Genomic DNA, 17,683 nt, shown 5'->3' with positions numbered 1-17,683 from the left:
TCATTCGCTACCGTCCCCCACCTCACAACTCTTAAAGCAGCAGCAGGCTACAGGCAAGAGCAGCAGGTAATAAGAGAGGGAGGTTGTAGGCACACAAAATGGAGGCAGAGACAACATGGCTGACTGAGACATTTAAGATGAGTGCCACCCACTTTGCCCATAGATAAGATCCACCCCTGGTAACTTCCTGGTAATAAATGTTGTATGATTGATAATCTTGTACGATAAGCCAGTCACCAGACATCATTGTACAAAAACCTTGAGCACAACTGTTGCTTACAGAGCAAAGTAGAGATAGCCACCACTTGTGGCTTGGGCCTCTACCATTTCTGAACAAGGAAGCTCTATTTTGCTATCATGATTAATACCCCTTGATAAGACTCATCCTAGATTAATTTGGCTAATTCTTTACAAAGGTTTTCCAAGCTGCAGGCCACCATCACTACCAAATGAAAGTGAAACCAATTCCAAATGTTTAGCATGCCTTTGGGGAAGTTTCTGTTGTCGCCCTTGACTTGCTAAAAGTCAATCCTGTTGCATGATCCAGAGTTCTAATATTGAGAGAGATAAACTCTATTCAAACATTATGTTGTACGTGAGTTCAGGTGTCTGTGGACATGCACGCATTTCTGTGTGAATGACTGCACCTGCATACATTTTATAAGTGAACTTGGGAACAAACCTTCTCAAATGCAGGTACAGATAGGAAATATACTAAATGTGTGTACAATATAACATGAATTAGTGTATGTGTGTGCAAATCTGTACATGCATACACTGTACACAGACTGTACATACATAGAACGCAATGTGTGAATAGGGCTAGAGAGTCTTCCTATTTACACTCTCCACCCTGTTCATAATTTTATAGACCTCCATCATTAGTTCATCTTCTTCTAAACTAAGAAGTCCTGACAGTTTCAGCATGCCTACTGCCAACACTCTGATTCCCCCAAGGACCACTTAAGCACCAGAGTTCCATTATACTTTACAATCCAATGTGTGCAAAAGTCAACCCTATATTTGATGTGCAGTGCAGAATTTTGATTCCAGGGAACTAGTGTTCTCTTTCCACCTTTAATACAAAGTGCCCATCCTGGATGTTTGCAGAGATACCTGCTGAAAGAAATAGAACTTATGAAATCATAGCAAGACATCTCAGAAGTAGCCCACATTCTAGGACATACCTGAACTTCCAACTTCTTCTCAGGACCGACCCAAAAGTGAACAACATACAGAACAGATCAGTAAGGAAATAGTATAGTACCATCTACAAACTGGAGGTTATATAAAATAGCATATGGTATGGAGAAGTTGGGCAGAGAGAATGTTTTCTCCCTCTATAATACTAGAACTTGGACTCACCCCATGAAATTGATAGGCATTAAGTTCAAGACAGAAAATGTATTTCTGCATGCTCTGCATAATTAATCTATGACATGGGTTCTCTAATTTGGTTCCCCAGATGCTTTTGGACCCCAATGGCCAAATCCCCAATTTAGTTGTAGTGCTGTTGGACAACAACTCCCATCAGCCCCAGCCACAATGGACAAAGGCCCAAGTTAGTTGTAGAGCTGTTGGTCTACAACTCCCATTAGCCCCAACCACAATGGTGCTGATGGGAGTTGTAATCCAAAAACATCATCTATCTATCTATCTATCTATCTATCTATCTATCTATCTATCTATCTATCTACTCATTCATTCATTCGATTTCTATACCATCCTTCCAAAAATTGCTCAGGGTGGTTTACACAGAGAAATAATAAATAAGTAAGTAAGTAAGTAAGTAAGTAAGTAAGTAAGTAAGAAAGATGGATCCCTGTCCCCAAAGGGCTCACAGTCTAAAGGGCTCACAATTTGTGGGCCAAAGAGAACCCTTGATCTGTGGAATTCACTGCCATAAGATGTGGTGATTAAGGAGGGGCCATAGCTTAGATTGGTAGAGCACTTGCCTGGCATGCAGTAGGTCCCAGCTTCAATCCCTGGCATCTCCAGTAGGCTGGGAAAGACCCCTGTCTGAATGCTGGAGAGCTGCTGCCAGTCAATATAGACAGTACTAACCCAGGTCAAGTCAAGTCTTTATTTCAGTCATTGACCAGAATGAGATAGGAATCATACAATCAATCTCCAAAAGAAATGGTACTAGTAAATTAGCTATTAAAAACAAACATTTTAAAATATCTAAAATAACTAAAATATCTAAATAAGAACCTAATATATATGAATCAGAGTCAGGGGTTCTCAAATAATTGATTTTTGATTATTGGTTATTAAGAACTTCAGATCGGATTTTGCTAGCAATATAACAGTATTTGGCAACATTATATGACCTAGCTGGATTCTGATCCGCTAAAAGAAGAGACAAATAAAATTTATCAGTAGAGTCTGGATAGGAGGTAATTTCAGGAGAAATAAGCTTAAGTCGGATATTGTGATAAAATTGACAATACAAGAGGACGTGCACAGTGGTTTCAATCTCCCCGGAACCACAAGGGCAAACGTTTTCTTCAAGGGAGTTCCTTGGAATCTTCCCACCAGCAGTGCCGTATGCAGGGCGTTACAACAGGCCAGTGTCAAAGCTCTATGGAACTCTGTGGATCTGAGACAAATAATTTGCAGGGGAATGATTCATGATCCGACTGCCCAAGAAAACATTGTCTGGTATAACGCCCCAGTCAATTTGCCACTCCATGTCATGGATTCTTTCTCTTAGCTTAGTTCTAGTAGTATTGTAACTTAAGGTTAATAAAGCAGTGGGGGGAAACCCATAATAACAGAGCTTTTCCTCCACTCCTTTCCCCCATCTTGAATGGTATATACAGTATCTACTATATATTACTAACCCAGAAGGACCAATGTATAAGGTAGCTTTGTATGTTGATATATAAAGGCACCAGCTGAGATGGCTGTAAAAGAACCAATTCATGGAGGATCGGTCTGTCAGCAGCTATGAACCACGGTGGCTATATGGAAGCTCCAGGTGGAAAGGGGCAGTACAGCATGGCATACCAGTTGCTGAGGATCAGCAATGGGAGGGGCAGTTCTGGCCTTCATACCCTGCTCATGGGCTTCCTGGAGACACTTGGGAAACAGGATGCTGAACTAGATGGAACCTTGTTCTGATCCAGCAGGGCTCTTCCTCGGATGTGCTGAAACATAACAGCTGATATCCAGCTGCGAGCCAGCATGGTGTAGTAGTTAGAGTGTTGGACTAGGACCAGGGAGACTCGAGTTCAAATCCCCATTCAGCCATGATACTATCTGGGTGACTCTGGGCCAGTCACTTCTCTCTCAGCCTAACCTACTTCACAGGGTTGTTGTGAAAGAGAAACTCAAGTATGTAGTACACCGCTCTGGGCTCCTTGGAGGAAGAGCGGGATATAAATGTAAATAATAATAATAATAATAATAATAATAATAATAATAATATCCAGCCTAATACTGCAGTAGTGCAAATGCATTAGTGTAAGGATGTTCCACTAGCTAGTTCCGCGATGTTGGGAGCTTATGTTCCTGACTAGTGTGCAACTGGATGCATTTGCACAACCTGTGGCATACCTCCTGCTGCGAGATCTCTTCCTCAGCCTGTATATGTTGCAGAGAACATTGCAGAGCTGCCATGCCATCCTTTTTGTGCAAGCGAACGAAGCACTCAAGAGACTGAGCAGCTTTGATCATCTGCTCAGCTTGGGTGGGTGCATATTTGTTTGTTGCACTAAAAGGTAAAGTGTGCCGTCGAGTCAATGTCAACTCCTGGCGACCACAGAGCCCTGTGGTTGTCTTTGGTAGAATACAGGAGGGGTTTACCATTGCCTCCTCCCGTGCTGTATGAGATGATGCCTTTCAGCATCTTCCTATATCACTGCTGCCCGATAGAGGTGTTTCCCATAGTCTGGGGAACATACCAGTGGGGATTCAAACTGGCGTTGCACTAGTGCAGCCTTAAGCTGAATGTCAGGAATCACTGCAAGCTGTACACACCCTAGGCCCCATATCCTCATCTTGCTGGTCTTGGGAAATTTGTGGCACACTCCTATTCCTAGAAGAGATTGCAGAATGCCACCCACCCAGCCACCCATCTCTGTGCTCTGTGCTGGTGGTCTTCCCCTCTCTCGTTCCTCTACAAGAGAGGAGAGCTGTTCCTGCTGCTGGCTTGCCTCTCTGCCACTGAGTGAACGGAGAAACAGTGATGGCTGCTAGGAGCAGCTGCCACCATGGCTGTGAGCAGATGAGCAAGAGGTGGTGTCTCATAGTCACCATCACTACTCATTCAGTTGCTCTTTGCAGAAATTGTGAGAAGGTGGCTAAGCTGTGGCAGCCCCCACTTCTGCTTCTCTGTACAGAGCTAAATCATCGTTGGCACTGCACAAATAAAATACTGTTTTGCAGTCCCTCCACCAACCTGAGCGGCAGGACGTTTCACAGCCATCTTTTTACAAGGTCAGTTCCCAGGTGAGCAGAGCAGAGAATAGCTGAAACATGTTTTTGTATTTTCACCCTCTGAGCTGTAGCACATGTAGATGAACTGAGCATCAAAACTGGTCCAGAGGGAGTACAGGAGTGAGATTCTGCATACTAGGGGAATACCCCTAAGTATATAGTACAAGAAATTCTGGAGTGCTTTTAAAACAAAAACAAAAACATATTGCCCTGCAAAATCCAGAAAGGGATGGGCATCAGCGTTCCCTGTAACAGAGATTTACAGATGTTGTTGACCACAACTCCCAGCATTCTCAGCTGCAATGGCCTTTGGCTGGGGATTATTGGAGTTTTTGTCAACAACATTTGGGAGTCCCTATCAGAGGTGCACCTAGGTAATATTGGAGCCTGGACCTAAAGGCCTTCGGAGGCCCTGCCCCCACTGCAAGTTATGAGTCTTTTTTTTTTTAACATGTAAGTTCTTGAGCTGAGGGCACAAACTACACCAACCAGGACAGACTAAAGAGGATTTGGGTGGGTGTGTGGAGGCCCTGGACTTTGGCCCCGAAGTCCAGGGGTAAGAGCACCTCTGGTCGCCCGCTGCTAACTTGGCAGAGAGGCACCTTTTAATGTGGTGGTTCTCTTTATTTAGCAGGGGAAGAGTAACTTTGCCCTATCCATCCCCAGCACAGTACCTCCAGTGACTGTTGCTGGTGTTTATCTTATGTTTCTTTTTAGATTGTGAGCCCTTTGGGGACAGGGATCCATCTTATTTATGTATTATTTCTCTGTGTAAACCGCCCTGAGACATTTTTGGAAGAGCGGTGTAGAAATAGAAAATAAATAAATACATACATACATACATACATACAGGGATCACTGCTGGGCATCCATGCTGTATCATGCTGCTTCTGAACATTGGCACTGAAATCTTCTTGGACACCCTGATGGATAACTTACTTTGGGAGAAGGATGGGGGAGTCTGAGCCTGCTAATTCTCCTGGACTGAGCTAGGTCTCCATCTGGATAAGCTATTTTGAATGGGTGTTGTGGGGCACTGTCCCTTAGTAGTGCTGCTTCTGCCTAGATAGTAGGGATGTGCAGAACATTGTGTGCCTGTAGTGTTCCTCCTTGAAACATGCCATTTTGAGTGTTTCAGGCATGGAACAGAACACTCTTCAAATGAAAGGCCTGTTCTGAGCCTGGAATGCAATGGTCCATTTTGAGTCAGAACATTCCAAGCATTCCAAGCATTATTTTGGATCCCGAAATGGCACTCTTCTGGCCTCTGCACATGTGCAGCAGCCATTTGCATGGTCAGAACCACCATGCAAACGACTTCCGCTTGTGTTCAGAGGCCAGAAGAGCACCATTTTAGAATCCAAAATGGCACTCGGAACGTTCCGAGTCAAAACGTCGTTGTTCCATCGGAACAACTGGCTAGACCAGTTGTTTTGACTGAATGTTCAGTGGATTTAACATTCCGTTCTGAGCTCGGAACAGAACGCTAAATCCATTTTGTACACATCGCTACTACCGTGTTTCCCCGAAAATAAGACACTGTCTTATATTTATTTTTCCTCAAGGAGACACACTATGGCTTATTTTCAGGGGATGTCTTATTTTTATTAAGTGTGGTACAACAATCTACAATTATTCAATTATAGTTAAGTCATCTTCTTCTGGAACATCATCATAACTCCAGGCTCGGACTGGCCCATAGGTCAACAGGGCATATTCCCAGTGCGCCCTACCCATGCGGTGCCCCTGCGCCCCAACTCTCACCCTTAATTACCTATTCTGCTCAAAACCTGGCGCCTTCCCCATAAACATTCTGGCGCCCTCCCCACATACATTCCGGCGCCCTCTCGGTGCCCCCAGTCCGGCCCTGCATAACTCTCATATGATCCATATAAGACCCACAGACTGTTGCTGGTCAGTGTTGGGGAGCAGCAGCTTTACTGGTGTGTGTGTGGGGTGAGAAAGACTCACAGACAGGGGTGTAACGATACCGGTAGGAGTGGCAGGCTGCAAGCTGAGGCATACGGTAGAGGGAAGTACGGTAAAAATCTCCTCAGAAAATCTCCTCCTCAAAAATCTCCCCTCCTCCTGGCGGTGGCGGGCAGCGGCGAGAGTAAGCGCGGCGGTGGCGGGAGGTGGCGGGAGTACGCCGGGAAGCGATGCCGGGCCAGACGGCAGGCCTTGGCGTCACTCTGCGCACTCCCGCCCGCCAGTGCGCAGAGCGACGCCGAGGCCCGGCGTCGCTTCCGGGCGTACTCTTGCCGCCTCCCACACCACCGCGCCAGGAGGAGGGGAGATTGAGGAGGAGATTTTCTGAGGAGATTTTTTACCGTACTTCCCTCTACCGTATGCCTCAGCTTGCAGCCTGCCACCCGTACCGGTATCGTTACGTCCCTGTCTGTGGGTCTCTCTCACCCCACACACACACCAGGGGGATAGGGGAAAAGCTTCAGCAAGCAGCCTACTACTGAGCCAGGAGAGATCACCACTATGTCTTATTTTCGGGGTATGGCTTATATTGCACAACTGCTTAGAAATCCTGCTACGGCTTATTTTATGGGTATGTCTTATTTTCGGGGAAACATGGTAGGTAGCTGATTCCTGAATGTGGTCATCCCCATGGCATTTATGTTACAGGGTTCTGTTCTGTCCTCTATGCTGTTTAACGCCAGCAAGATGTTAACAAGATTAACATTAGGAAGGGGATTGAAAATAATCCCCTCCCCTCCCTTGAACCAGAATTTGGAGTCATCAGTTACCCGCTGTGATGTGTTTAAAGAGTTTTCCACAGATAAAATCTCTCGGATTCGGGCCGACCTAAATGGAGACTCCACAATTATTTTGATGTCTGAGCTGGAGGTGCCCAACGACTCCTCTTATGTGATTCGACTGGATCGGTTTCAGTTTGTGACTCCTGAGGATGTGAACAAGCTGCTTGGAGCTGTGAGGCCTACCACTTGTTCTCTTGACCCTTGTCCAACATGGCTTGTTCGATCTAGCAGGGAGGTTGTTGTAAACAGCCTGGTGGATATCATAAATGCTTCTCTGAGGGAGGGCAGGATGCCTCCTTGTCTTAAGGAGGCAATCATTAGACCTCTTCTAAAGAAGCCTGCATTAGATCTCTTGGAGTTGAGCAATTATAGGCCTGTTTCCTACCTCCCAAGGTAATTGAGAGGGTGGTGGCCTCTCAGCTCCAGGCAGTCTTGGAGGAAACTGATTATCTAGACCCATTTCAAACTGGTTTTCGGGTGGGTTATGGGGTGGAGACTGCCTTGGTCGGCTTGATGGATGATCTCCAATTGGCAATTGACAAAGTAAGTGTGACTCTGTTGGTCCTTTTAGATCTCCAAGCGGCTTTCGATACTATTGACCATAGTATCCTTCTGGAACGTCTGAGGGTGTTGGGGGTGGGAGGCACTGTTTTATAGTGGCTCCACTCCTACCTCTCGGATAGATTCCAGATGGTGTCAACTGGAGACTGTTGCTCTTCAAAATCTGAGCTTAAGTATGGTGTCCCTCAAGGCTCCGTACTTTCTCCAATGCTTTTTAACATCTACATGAAACAGCTGGGAGAGATCATCAGGGGATTTGGAGCTGGGTGTTACCAGTATGCTGATGACACCCAGATCTATTTCTCCATGTCAACTTCTTCTGGAGCTGGCATATCCTCCCTAAATGCCTGTCTGGAACTCTGGAAGTAGTAATGGGCTGTATGAGGGAGAATAAACTGAAGCTGAATCCAGATAAGACGGAGGTACTTATTGTGCGGGGTCAGAATTCTAGAGACAATTTTGATCTCCCTGTTCTAGATGGGGTCACACTTCCCCAAAAGGAACAGGTTTGCAGTCTGGGAGTATTTCTGGATTCACACCTCTCCCTGGTTTCTCAGGTTGAGGTGCTTTCTATCAGCTTCGGCTGATATGCCAGCTGCACCTGTTTCTCGAGATCAATGACCTCAAAACTGTGGTACATCTGCTGGTAACCTCCAGACTTGACTTCTGCAATGTGCTCTATGTGGAGCTGCCTTTGTACATAGTCTGGAAACTTCAGTTGGTTCAGAACGCGGCAGCCAGGTTGGTCTCTGGGTCATCTCGGAGAGACCATGTTACTCCTTTACTGATGGAGTTACACCAGGGGCGTAGCAAGGTTGGAGGGGGCCCAGAGACAAGATTTAAAAATGGGCCCCTCGCTGATATACACACACAATATATATATAGTGCACTCACACTCACATCCCCATTATGAATACGGTGAATATCTAGTTCACATTGAATCTAGTTTCTTTACTTCTGCTCCTGCCGATCTCCAAGAGACTCAACATAATTCATAGGGGGTGCAACATGGGCGGGTGGGATGTGATGTGCCTCTGGGGGGCCCCTCGAGGCAGTGGGGCCCCAAGACGACTGCCTCCCCTTGCCTAATGGTAGCCCCTGAGTTACACCAATAGGTTTCCGGACAAAATACAAAGTGCTAGTTATAACTTACAAAGCCCTAAACGGCTTAGGCCCTGGGTACCTAAGAGAGCGTCTTCTTTGTTATGAGCCCCACCGCCCACTGAGGTCATCTGAGGAGGTCCGTCTCCAGTTACCGCCAACTCGTTTGGTGGGTACACAGAGACGGAACTTCTCAGTCACTGCCCCGAGATTGTGGAATGCGCTCTCTGCTGAGTTACGATCTTCCCCATCTCTGGCAATTTTCAAAAAAACACCTGCAAACCCTTCTTTTCACCCAAGCTTTCTCAGCTTCCTAAATTGTGGGGTTTTTTAATTTCTGCTTTATTTTAAAATTCAAAACCTGATTTCGGGGTTTTTTATCACTGTAATTGTTTAATTGTTGTTTTAAAATGTTTTTAAATTGTTAATTGTTATGTTGTTTTTAAATCTGTTTTAGCTCTTTACTGTTTTAGTGGTGTGTTTTAATTGTAAACCGCCCTGAGCCATTTTGGAAGGGTGGTATACAAATCAATCAATCAAACAAACAAACAAATAATAAAAATGCTAATATCATAATGCCCTTATACAAATCTATTGTGCAGCCACATTTGGAGTATGGTGTGCAATTCTGGTCACCATACCTCAAAAAGGATATTATAGAACTGGGAAAGTTGAAGAAGAGGGCAACCAAGATGATCAGGGGTCTGGATCACCTTCCATATGAGGCTACAGCATCTGGGGATTTTTAGTTTGGAAAAAAGTAATCCTTCATGTATTCCTATGTGGAGACATGATAGAGGTGTATAAAATTATGCATGAAGTAGAGAGTGGACAGAGAGAAATTTTCCACCCTCTTTCACAACTCTAGAACCAGGGGTCATCCCATGAAACTGAAGGCCAGGAAATTTAGGACCAACAAAAGGGAGTACGTTTTCACACCGTGCACAATTAATCTATGGAATTCTCTGCCACGGGATGTAGTGATGGCCACTAGCTTGGATGACTTTAAAAGGGGCTTAGACAAATTCATGGAGGACAGGTCTATTAATGGCTACTAGGCCACCTCCAGCCTCAGAGGCAAGATGTCTCTAAATACCAGTTGCAGGGGAGCATCAGCAGGAGAGAGGGTGTGCCCTCATTGATCTCTTGCCTATGGGTTTCCCAGATGCAATTGGTGGGCCACTGTGGGAAACAGGGTGCTGGACTAGATAGGCCTTGGGCCTGATCCAGCAGGGCCGTTCTTATGTTCTTATCTACATGAAATCACTGCATGAGGTCATCTGGAACTTTGGAGAGAGATGTCATCAGGAAGCTGATGACACCCAGAAGGGGCAGTCCTTCTGTAAGGTGAGGTGAAGGCGTTACCTCAACCTGTAGATTACTGGAGCACCAATGGGGTGGCAAGATGCTCTCTGTATACCCTCACCTGCTTCCTGCAGCCAGTGTTTGAAAAAGGGAAAGAAGGTGGCACGGGCGGAGCCACCATTGAGCAAACAGGTTCAAAGAACCCAGGCCACGGCCTATCAGGGGCCGCGCTTGGCACCCCAGCCACACACCCTGCATCTAGGTCAGATGCAGAGGGCGTGGCTTTGCTTGCAAATGGGGCTGCGCAGCCCCATTTGTAAGCAAAATTGGCTGGCGCTGCATTTGCAGAGCAGTCAGAGCAACTCTCCCTGCCTTTAAAAGTTATCTCCCTGTGAATGCAGCGCTGGCTAAATTTGCTCCTGAACAGGGCCGCATGGCCCTGTTTGGGAGCGAAATCAGACCCCTTGCGTCAGATGCTGGGGGTCAGATGCTGGGGGCGGGGGCTGCGGTGGCCGCAGCAGCAGAACCTGGGCTGCCACTGGGCTCTCTCCGCGCCTGGTGGCCTTTGGTATCCTGCCTCAGGCCAGTAGTGGTCTATATGGGCAGAGCAGGGGGGGGGGCAGTAAACGAGCCACAGGTGTAGCTCATTCCCACTCCCCTCTCCCTGCCTCTGCTCCCTGCCTCTGCCTCTGCCCTGTCAGCCCTGCTGCCATGTTAATCCCAAGTGTGTTGGCCACTGATCCGAATGGTTCCGCAACCCAAGTGAATGAGCAGCCCATGTGCCTGGCATTAATACTGCGGCAGCATGAGGCAGCTGGGGCAGGGAGAGGTAAGTAGGAATGAGCTGCCTCTGTGGGCTGTTTACCCTGCCCCACCCATACAGGCCACTACTGCCTCAGACACAAAGATATCTCAGGACACCACTGACCCCCCACTCTGTTTCTCTTTGGAACTCAACTAGATTTCCCCAAAGGAATCTTTAAATGAGGAAGGTGCAGGGGTGTAGCTATAATAGGGCAAGGGGAGACAGTTGTCTGGGGGCCCACTGCCTTGGGGGGCCCCCAGAGGCAAGTCACATGACTGACTCCCCCAGCCACGCACCCGCCCGGGCTTCCTTCAGTTGTATTCATCCTCCGAAATTGATTTGAGTGTTAAGATCTGGAGCTACCAGAACAGTATGGCTTTCTCTGGTACCATTAAGTGACTTGCATCATTTTACTATGTTTTTTGTTACCACTATTCAGCCTCATTTAAGATTTCTTTACTTCATGAGCTGAGCTTCAGTGAAGTGGGGGGCATTTAAAAATCTTGTGTCTGGGCCCACTCCAACCTTGCTACGCCCCTGGGAAGGTGAATGTTCCACTTGCAGTTTAATGGACTGCAGAAAATAGAGACTGATCTCCATTTCTTCACTTCCTAAAACTGAAGTGTTCTGAGGAGGCCAGAGCAGAATAGCTGCCATTTTGAAAGGTTAGTTTTGCTCTCTGATTCTAGTTGAACGATAAAATGGAGGGCACCCTGTCCAGCTTAGTAATTTTCAAGCAAGAGGTAGGAACTGGATGGGTGGCTCTCTCTCACTGAAACAACAACTTTGTCACAGGAAAAAAAATGACAAGATCCCAAACTCTGGACTTCCAGGTATATAAACCAGAGAGTCCTGATCCTCAGCTCTCTTGAGGGACATCTGATTTCCACACTTCTGAGAAATAACTGCACATCTCAGTAAAGATGGAAGCAGAAATAATTGCACTGATTAACCAATTGATGCTAGGCAGCCCTGAGGCTACCTTTACCAAGGGCAACGCTGCATATTATATGAATATGCATGTACCAAAAGCCTGCTAGCTGTTTTTCCTAGGGGAAAGCAGTTTCTGGAGGCTGGTTCAGAGCAGAGAAAGGGGGAAGAGCTTAACTCTTTCCCCACCCACTGCATCTCTGCTCCTGATCATGTCCTCCTCAGCTGCTTTCCTTAACACAGAGCTCCAAATGCATGTTTGGAAAAGCAAACTTGTTTAGAACTCAGTGGGGAGAAAGCCATTGGACTTCATCCTGCTTCCTCTAGTAAGGTAAAGTGTGCCAGCGAGTCGGTGTTGACTCCTGGCAACGACAGCCATGTGGTTTTGGGGGTGGAATACAGGAGGGGTTTACCATTGCCATCTCCCACGCTGTGCCTTTCAGCATCTTCCTATATCGCTTCTGCCCGATATAGGTGTTTCCCATAGTCTGGGAAACAAACCAGCAGGAATTTGAACCAGCAACCTCAGGCTTGCTAGTCAAGTCATTTCCCTGCTGCGCCATTAAGTGGCTATGCTTCCCCTAGTGGTTAACCGTATTTTGGTAAAAAATATGGCTGCCACCAGGGGAAGTGGAGCCCCTGCTGATGCTGACAGAGGCAGTGGTGAAAACTACTTGCAAAAGTCAGAGAAGAAAAGAAAAGAAAAGAAAAGAAAAGAAAAAAGAAAAGAAAAGAAAAGGGTACGAATGGGTGTGTGTGTGTCATAAAAATGAACCCAATTTGTACTCATTCATATCTCTGTTTGTCATTGTACTCATTCATTCTTCTTCCTTTTGTGTAAATAGAGGTTATACTCAAATTTACCCCAAAGGAAGAGGACCCTGAATTTAATACAACAACCCCCCACCCCCACCAACACCATTTCTAACATCAAGAACTTGGAAAAAACCTAGTCTGACATTCAGGTAACTACAGTACTTTTTGGGTGGTCATTTCAGAACGAATGAGAACCAGCCTGAATATGTCCTGTACAGTTCCATTCCTATTCGTTCTGAAAGCAATTGTGTACCCCTGTTGGGGCCGCAGCCTTTCAGGGGAGCAAGAGCTGGAAGTCATCATAATAACATTACTCGATACAATTGACAGTACTTGCTCTTCTGGTTCTGTCATTAGGCCCATTCACACATTTTATTTAACTCTCGTACCATGAGTACACAGTGTACACAGGTACAGATCTGTACACAGGTACTGTCATTCACATGTTATGCTGAACACAGGTACAGAAGTACACTTTTTATCTGTACCATGCATTTGAAGGGCCCGTATCCAGGTTCACGTTTAAAATGCACACAGGTACAGTCACTCACACAAATGTGTACAAGTGTACAGACAGTTGTACACTTGTACAGCATAATGTCTGAATTAGGCTGGTTTGGGCTTTTCCACACAATCATATATTCCATATCTTTTTAAGCTCCTGCCTTACTTAATGACAGGCTCTCCCATAAGCTCCAGATGCCTCTGTCAGGTTCTGGGGGGAAATGTGTCCTTCCTTGCAAGCTTCAGGGCTCCAGCCAAACACAGAGCACCTTCCTCATGCTATTGTTGCATCGCTGCCTGGTGACAGTGTTTCCTTCCTCTTCTCTTTTCATTATCATTTTTAAGTGATTTTAAAAGATGGGGAAGTAAGCGCTGACCAGCAGGTGGCGCTCCAAAAATATTAGAAAGCAAAGTGCTCCACATCTGTCTGCAACAACTGAAGCTCACAATGGAAAGAAAGCTGGTCTTGTGGTAAAGAGCAAGGATTGTCTTCCTTGCTAAGCAGGGTTCACCTTGGTTTTCATTTGGATGGGTGGGCTACATGTAAGTGCAGTCTGCTATATCAAGTTTTCAAATTTGGGCCCCCAAGTTATTGTTGGACTACAACTCCCATCACTGCCAGCCACAATCGCTTTGTGGCTGGAGATTATGGAAGTTGTAGCCCAACAACATCTGGGGACCAAGTTTGAGAACCCCTGCCTTAGGGGATGGGGCAGAGTGGTAGAGTATCTGATTGAGCGCAGAAGGTCCCAAGTTCAGTCGCCAACATCCCTCCAGGTAGGACTGGGAGAGACTCCTGCCTGAAACACTGGAGCTTCAGTTCACTTTACTGCCAGTAAGTGTAAACACCACTGAGCTAGATAGACCGATGGTCTGACTCAGAATAAGGCAGATTTCTATGTCCCTATGGGTGACACCTAATGGCGCAGTGGGGAAATGACTTGATTATCAAGCCAGAGGTTGCCGGTTCGAATCCTCGCTGGTATGTTTCCCAGACTATGGGAAACACCTATAAGGACATAAGGACATAAGGACAGCCCTGATGGATCAGGCCCAAGGCCCATCTAGTCCAGCATCCTGTTTCACACAGTGGCCCACCAGATGCCGCTGGAAGCCACAGACAGGAGTTGAGGGCATGCCCTCTCTCCTGCTGTTACTCCCCTGCAACTGGTACTCAGAGGCATCCTGCCTTTGAGGCTGGAGGTGGCCTATAGCCCTCCGACTAGTAGCTGTTGATAGACCTCTCTGCCATGAAGTTATCCAAACCCCTCTTAAAGCCACCCAGGTTGTTGGCTGTCACCACATCTTGCGGCATAGAATTCCACAAGTTGATTATGTGTTGTGTGAAAAAGTACTTCCATTTGTTGGTCCTAGATTACCCGGCAATCAATTTCATGAGATGACCCCTGGTTCTAGTGTTATGTGAGAGGGAGAAAAATTTCTCTCTATCCACTCTCTCCACACCATGCATGATTTTATAGACGTCTATCATGTCTCCCCGCAGTCGTCTCTTTTCTAAACTAAATAGCCCCAGGTGTTGTAGCCTTGCCTCATAAGAAAGGTGCTCTAGGCCCCATATTGGGCAGCAGCGATATAGGAGGATGCTGAAAGGCATCATCTCATATTGCATGGGAGATGGCAATGGTAAAACCCTCCTGTATCCTACCAAGGACAACCACAGGGCTCTGTGGTCGCCAGGAGTTGACACCGACTCAATGGCACACTTTACTCTTTCTGGATGACAAGTTTGTTTGTTTATTTATTATTTAGTACACTTAGTACAAGTTTCTTTAAAACCCAACACAGGCATTTGGAGCCTGTAGGAGGGCCTGTTATTAAGTAAGGTGGGAGCTTTAAAACATATGGCATAACCCATAGTGTGGAAAAGCCCTTTATGTATGTGAAGCCCTTTGAGAACCACGATGGTTGAAAAGTGGTATACATATATTGCAAAATAAAACAAACGAAAATAAAAGAAGGTTGTGGAATGGGAAACAAGAGTATGATGTCGGAACACCAGATGGCTGCGGAGACTAAGAAAGGGTATATGTTAAACCACGGGAGGAACAACATCTCACCCACCCACCCCCCAAAAATACCGAATGAATCAAAGAGAGGTAGGAAATTGTCCTGTTTTAAAAACTAAATGGAGGCAATAAAAATAAGTCTGTACAGCGTTTAGCAAAAAATAAAGCTGCGGTTTAGCTACAAAGAGGTCAGCTGGGGGTATCTCTCTTACTCATATAATGAAGAGGGATGAGAAAGAAACTAACTAATGTTGTGTTCAGTGATAAAATGTGAATGCCTTTTTTGGCATCTCTCCCACTGAAAACTATCCAAAACGGCACCCTGGCCGTCTCCATATTACTGCCTGGTTTGGCTGAAGAACCTATCTGGAACTGTTTTTCCCCCAAAGGTAGAGCCATTGGAAAATTAAAAACAAAAGAAAACAAAACACATATATTGTATAGTTCTTGGCAAGTATATATGGATCATTTTCAGTTCCACATCAATGGAGCATCATTACTTTGTGTCTGCTTATTATTCAGTCATTTATACATAGTAAACTGGACATGTCCAGGGTGGAAGGGGTGCCATTTATTGAGACTGATCACAATTATCTACCTTGGTTGACCTTTTTTGGAGTCTTCCTCCTATGTCTGGGTATCTTTCAAGGATCTTCAAGCCTTTTGCTGTTGTCAATCTCACCCTTGTTCCAAAGCAAAGTAGAAGGATTCAGATCAGGCTCTGGAGAGAACAGGCAAGGTCACAGGAACAGAGAAACCTAGGAAGGTTATGTCGATTCAGACCCTTGGTCCATCTAGCTCATTCAGTATTGTCTACACAGACTGGCAGCAGCTTCTCCAAGGTTGCGGGAAGGAGTCTCTCTCTCTGCCCCATCTTGGAGATGCCAGAGAGAGAACCTGGGACCTTCTGCATGCAAGCATGCAGATATTCTTCCCAGAGTGGCACCATATCCCATGTAATCTCCCATTCAAATGCAAACCAGAGCAGACCCTGCTAAGCAAAGTGGACACTTCCTGCTTGCTACCACAAGACCAGCTCTCCTCCCATGGAGAAGAAGGCTGGGGATAGATAACAGAGCCCAGGTACATAGTTGTGTTCCCAAAGATGGTAGGGGAAGGAGGCAAGGGAGTCCATTCCTGGGGACAGCAGCACACAAGTATGGGACTGTACAAGCCAAGGCACTGGGAAATGGTAGAGAGCAACAGAAGTGCTTCTCTTACTGTTTTCACTGGAGGAGCGGGGGTTTCCATTCCATAACATGGAAGCAGCACAGCTCTCAAGGGAGTGGGCACTGCTTCTATGCTTAGAGCCAGACCACATGGAGAGAAGTTTTTCAACATTCCCAAAGCAATGGGATAGCGGCCAGGGAGGTGGGAAGGATGTTGCCCCATATAAAAGCAACAGGGGTCTTAAGTGGGTAGTGATAGTTTCCCTTGGCACAAGCATGATGTGGGATATGCATAATTTCAGGCAGCCTCCCAAAGTCTTATGGTCACACAAACTGATCTTGTAGGGTGGTTCTTCTAGAAGTTATCACTGAAAGTACTTCGTACATGGCAAGCAAAATCTTGATCCTCTGCACACGCTCTAGCTCCAGACACTTTCATCCCAGTGACCTGAAGACGCCTCCCCAGTTTTCTGCAAAACTTTCTGTTCATCTTCTGCAGTAGCCATCTCAGTAGGGAAAGTGCAGGCTGCACGTGTGTGAGTGCGCGCACCCCCCCCCCAAAAGCAAGTAATGGTAATTAGTTTTGAAAACAAGACAAGAAATGCATCCTGACATTTCATAAGACTAAGGCAAGAGGAACTGTGGTGCAAAATGCTGTCTCCTGCAGAGAACTTATGAAGGGTATGGGATGAATATACAGCTGATTAAATTAAACAGAACTAAACAAAACAGGCTTGTCACCAGCATTTCTAGTGTCCATCTCCCTAATGTGGACCAGACTTCCAACAGAAGTGACCATACAACTTTGTTCCAATCCGTTACATTTGTCAACATATGGAGTGGGAATCCTCCTTAAAGTACCATGTGGCAGTTCCAGCTTCTCATAGGTCCCCCTCCCATTATGTTCTTCCTGTTATTTACACCCTACTTCCTGACCAGGAGCCACCTAATGGCCCAGCGGGGAAATGACTTGAATAGCAAGCCGGAGGTTGCTGGTTCGAATCCCCACTGGTACCTATATCGGGCAGCAGCAATATAGGAAGATGCTGAAAGGCATCATCTCTTACTGCATGGGAGGAGGCAATGGTAAACCCCTCCTGTATTCCACCAAAGAAAAAACACAGGGTTCTGGGGTTGCCAGGAGTCGGCATCGACTCCATGGCACACTTTACCTTTTTTCCTGTCCAGGTAATGCCCACTTCTGCATATTTGCCTGTTGTATTGATTTAGGTACCAAACAATAAGGCTGAA

At 46.1% G+C, this 17,683-nt stretch overlaps 1 long non-coding RNA gene across 1 annotated transcript; it reads right to left on the bottom strand.

Annotated features, from left to right (window-relative positions):
- Positions 1-697: 697 nt before the first annotated feature.
- Positions 698-16,058, bottom strand: LOC128322521 (uncharacterized). Its single transcript, XR_008305751.1, has 2 exons — positions 15,862-16,058; positions 698-1,119 (listed from the first exon to the last, which is right to left on the bottom strand). It is a non-coding gene; the product is annotated as an uncharacterized LOC128322521 (long non-coding RNA).
- Between the last annotated feature and the right edge of the window lie 1,625 nt (positions 16,059-17,683).

The sequence above is a fragment of the Hemicordylus capensis genome, chromosome 1 (assembly GCF_027244095.1).
Source record: "Hemicordylus capensis ecotype Gifberg chromosome 1, rHemCap1.1.pri, whole genome shotgun sequence".
Classification (NCBI taxonomy): Eukaryota; Metazoa; Chordata; class Lepidosauria; order Squamata; family Cordylidae; genus Hemicordylus; species Hemicordylus capensis.
The sequence above is the reverse complement of the archived record's forward strand: the minus strand, read 5'-3'. Positions and strand labels throughout refer to the sequence as shown.